The sequence below is a fragment of the Penaeus vannamei genome, chromosome 1 (assembly GCF_042767895.1).
Source record: "Penaeus vannamei isolate JL-2024 chromosome 1, ASM4276789v1, whole genome shotgun sequence".
In the NCBI taxonomy this organism is placed as follows: Eukaryota; Metazoa; Arthropoda; class Malacostraca; order Decapoda; family Penaeidae; genus Penaeus; species Penaeus vannamei.
The window spans coordinates 31,585,678-31,590,488 of NC_091549.1; the positions used below are offsets into that span (position 1 = coordinate 31,585,678).

The following is a 4,811-nucleotide window of genomic DNA, read 5'->3' on the forward strand; positions in this document are numbered from 1 at the left end:
TTATTATTGTTATTATTATTGTTATTATTATTATTATTATTATTATTATTATTATTATTATTATTATTATTATTATTATCATTATTATTATTATTATTATTATTATTATTATTATCATTATCATTATCATTATCATTATCATTATCATTATCATTATCATTATCATTATCATTATCATATCATATCATATCATATCATATCATATCATATCATATCATATCATATCATATCATATCATATCATATCATATCATATCATATCATATCATATCATATCATATCATATCATATCATATCATATCATATCATATCATTATCATTATCATTATTATTATTATTATTATTATTATTATTATTATTATTATTATTATTATTATTATTATTATTATTATTAGCATTATCATTATCATTATCATTATTATTATTATTATTATTATTATCATCATCATCATTATTTTTATTATCATTGTTGTCATTATCAATTCTTTGTTTATGTAATCTGCTTCATTGTTAAATCACTATCTGCTGTATAAAGTACAAAACAACCTATACTGTCGTAGTCCCTGCGCTTAATGTAAACAATTTGATGACAAGTATAGTATCGTGAAGGGAAAGAGGATTCAGGGGATATAGAAACTGCAAGAAAGGATCCAGGGAATATAGACTAAAAAATGGTCTAAAACCCTATAAAAGAAGAAAGAAGAAGAAGAAGGGGATATAGACAACATAGCCTAAACCCTATAACAAGAAAGAAGAAGAAGAAGGAGGTAAAGCATTTATAGCTTGTAATTTCTTGCATACATACGTACAAACAGTATATGTAGACATAGTATATATATATATATATATATATATATATATATATATATATATATAAACATAACAACAAGTATATATAAGTATATGTAATTCTGTAAAAGAAAATAAAACGTGTTTTGCCAATAGAAACGAAACACCCGTGGAGTACTTGTGGATATCGATCTCAGCTATCCACTGGTAATAGTTTGATTCCATGGAAGCCAGCCATAAAGATGTTCTTGGCCGAGAGACACTTGGGACACCTTAGAGGAGAGACAGACTGGCATCAAGCGCCGTAAGCCAATCACCTGGAGCCAGTCCGGCTCTCTGTAAAGGGTGGCCTAAGTTTCTCAGAATATGAGCATAATTCCTTAAGAGGACAGTTCCAGATGGGGGGAGGACATGGGGTTGAGTTAGCAAGCATATTGAGTAGATACATGGATGAGGAAAGTACCAAATGACTATTAAAGCCCTGCTGTGGCTCGTCTTGTAGCCGACTTGAGACTCGCTAAACACCTGGGCAGGTGCATCACTAATGAGCGCCCAGGGGCATCAATAGGCATCTTTTCCAGCGGTTACGCGAAACGCGACACCTCTTGCGCGACAGGAATCGAGCAGACAGTTAGCTTTGAATGAGTTGCCAGATGCATTCCTCCTACTTCGGATATTTCATGCATATTCATGCTTATATTGGGTATCTATAACACTGCACTACCCACCATAAGATATCAAAAGCCATCTTGGATATTATATTCCAAAATACTGTTTACCTGTTGGAAAAATAACCAGTACAGTAAAATAGCAAGCTGTCAACCGCGAGCATTCCCATTAAGTCGCAGAAATGGGCGGAGCTTAGAGGCCTGTCTCGCCTCCGATCATGAGACACTTTGTGTCTTGTAATAGGTGTCGTGGAGCGTTTCGCGACACCCTAATTGCCACTGGAAAAGATGCCTTATGTGGACTTCTGCTTGTTGCAGTCGTACACATACCATTTGATTATGACATTACACATAAATATGAGTTTGTGAATCTTCAAGGAACACTTTTATACCAGTATCAGAAAAAAAAAATTATATCCGTGATTTATGACGATATATTTTGTGAAATATAACAAAAGAAAAAGAAGTAAGTTTTGAGTCCTTTTACACACAAACTATGCTTCCATCGAGACTCCCCAGTAATATGTTGTAGGTTATGAAGTAATCCGTAGGTTTATCACATACGAAGCACTAATGTTTGAAAATAGCCTTATAAGTAAGGATTGAAGTATTTCTGTTACATTTTGCTCAATGGTTGGTACATCACAGCATGGATAAATTTGATTTGATATGAAATTGGTCGTTACTGTTGTAAAGGCCGAATCATACATTAAAGCAATATCACACACTTTGCATGTGAATTTGTAAGTTCCAATATCTAGTTGTTCAAGGGGGTCCAGCATAGGTATTATATGTCTTGATAGCTTTTTAAGAACTAGATTTAAAATTATTATTTGATGTCTATCACCTATGTAAATGTAGCATTTTTGTCCCTTGAGTTGAAAGTAATATGATTTTAGAATTTGTTCTTACTGCATCATTCAACATATTGCATGCATATATTGATATATAATTTGCAATGCAATGTGGGTACATGCCAAATTATATGTGCATGCACATCTGGTGCTCAAGTGCACAATTTAGTTCAGCTCAATCACTTCACTTGTACAGCAGACAAAGTTAGCAAACTGGACTGAAACTATACCTTAAAAAGTATGTCACTTTAATGAGTTTGCTATATAATTATCTGTGAGAATTAAAGGGTAGTACTTTAGATAAAGTTTTCAGTTAACCATAGCTTTATGGTAATGGAGAGAATAACTGAAAATAAGACACTACATGTAATTGTTCAAAAATCGTTTGCACTCCTGCTGGATTCACTAACATATGATCGTAATGCATTTACCAGCGGTCATTTACCATTGCGTTTACCAGTCATGGCAAAGTGGTATTCATGAAGAAATGGTAATTTGGATATGCGGAGTTACAATCGTAAATCGACTCATTCTAATGGTAGCCAACAGAGGGCTCTGGTAAAGCAATTCCACCAATCACCGAGGGCCATACATAATATTTTGGGTTCCTTCGGCCAGTCACGTAACATGTAAACAGAACTAAACGCAGCGAGATTGTTTAAATAATCGTCAGAGCTAAAACACTATTTAAGCACAAGTAGAAAAAAATATATATTTATTTGATTACATCCATCATGTTGGATATATACTTACTGTATAGATACAAATCAATACAAACACAGTTATATTAATATATTATTGATAACTCAAACCAAAGAGACAGTCCAAACAGCATTTTAATTACATATTTTTCAATATTGCCAGTTTATATATAAGCAAGGTAGTTTTTTCTATAGCATTTGTAATAATTATGTCAGAGATTTGTTTTAAAAAGTTCACTTATTTATCGGTTCCATGCATTCTAGTATAATGTAGGCCTGTAAGTTTACGAGAATTTGTGTGGATTTTATTCTTGCTAGTTTCATGTGAAATTTGCATTTCTTCACTATGTCCGCATTGTGATATCTGTTTGCCATCATATTAGTTATATCAGGTGTAAAAACAAACCTAAAACTTTGCATAGATATTGATTTTTTGACAAGATAATATGTGATGACATCGTCTTCCCAGAAGTTACCAGTGCTCTGACCACTGGTAAAATTTACCATGGTAACTCCAATGGCAAGTTGTTAGTGAATACCACCACTGTCTGTTTACCATGGTAACTATAGTTACCAGTGATTTTGCCATCGTAAGTGCGTTAGTGAATCCGGGCCCTGGTTTGAATATTTTGGTATGGATGGATTCCTCTCACTCTCTAGCACACATGTTTAGGGATTATGCCGCAGAACCCCCCCAAACCTCTGCATTCTCAGCCCCAAAAGCTGGGAAAGGCATGAAAGGTACCAGGGACATTGCAGAGTGAAATGACAATAATAACATAAAAATATATAGATAATAACTTACTTAACTGTTGAATACAGGGGGCTGTGCCCCCTATGACTGCCCCTGAGAATCTGCCACCCTGCAGCCCCTGTTTTAGATGACAAATACTCCTCTTCGGCTGGATTGAGTGTATAACTTACATGTGGAACAAACACAGCAAGTTAGGAATTAAATGTAAATAACCTGCTTGCTAGTTACCAATGAGATGTGACGATGCTCAGTGAGGAGGGTGATGGAGGCATGGGATGCTCGTTTGCTTTATCCTGCTGTAAATTATTCTTTGTTTACTATTACTATAGTTATGTATTTACTGTATTCTATTCATATTTTACCCTGCAATTCCCCAGGCACCTTTCATGCCTTCCCCTGTTATCAAGGCAGAGTTTGTGGATAATGGGGGATTTTTGCCTTCACCAAGGAGGTGGTGTTTTTGGTTGTGTTAGTTAGTTTTTTAGTGTGTTCGTATGTTGGTTGGTTAGCAGGATAACTCAAAGTTATGAATAGGTTTTCATGTGTGTCTTAGCCTAACAGATGCCATTAAATTTTGGTGGTGATCAGGATCATGATCCGGATCCAGGAGTTTGTTAATGATTGTATGAATTACCCCTATTGCAAATGCAACAGATTTTTATGAAATTTTTACCGGATGTATGTCTTAGCCTAACTTATAGTCCATTAAATTTTGGTGATGATCTGGATCGTCATCCAGATCCAAGAAATTTTTGGATGATTGCATCAGTTACCCCTATTACCATGCCTCTTCAAAGGAGGTTATGTTTATGGATGTCACCATTGCAATTGAGAAAGGTGATTTTAATGCAGTTCTTCAAGTGTGAACAATTTTGTTGCATCAGTGACCCTGTTGCTTTGGCTGACATATGTGCTTTTTGAGTGTTTCGTGTTGCTGCATAGTTTTTATGCAGTTGGATAGTTGAAGGTAAGAGGAATCCTCTGATACCAAAATTGTTGAGATCAGTTATGGGAAGTTATTCTCAATATTTAACCATAAAAAGAAA

At 34.5% G+C, this 4,811-nt stretch overlaps 1 protein-coding gene across 1 annotated transcript in view; it reads left to right on the plus strand.

Moving 5' to 3' along the window:
• The first annotated feature begins 564 nt into the window (after positions 1 to 564).
• Positions 565 to 4,811, plus strand: part of LOC113804372 (GPI transamidase component PIG-S) — a 45,144-nt gene continuing 40,897 nt past the window's right edge. The window contains exon 1 of the mRNA XM_027355227.2: positions 565 to 766. The gene's annotated coding sequence lies outside the window, so the exon portion shown is untranslated. The remainder of the gene's footprint in view (positions 767 to 4,811) is intronic.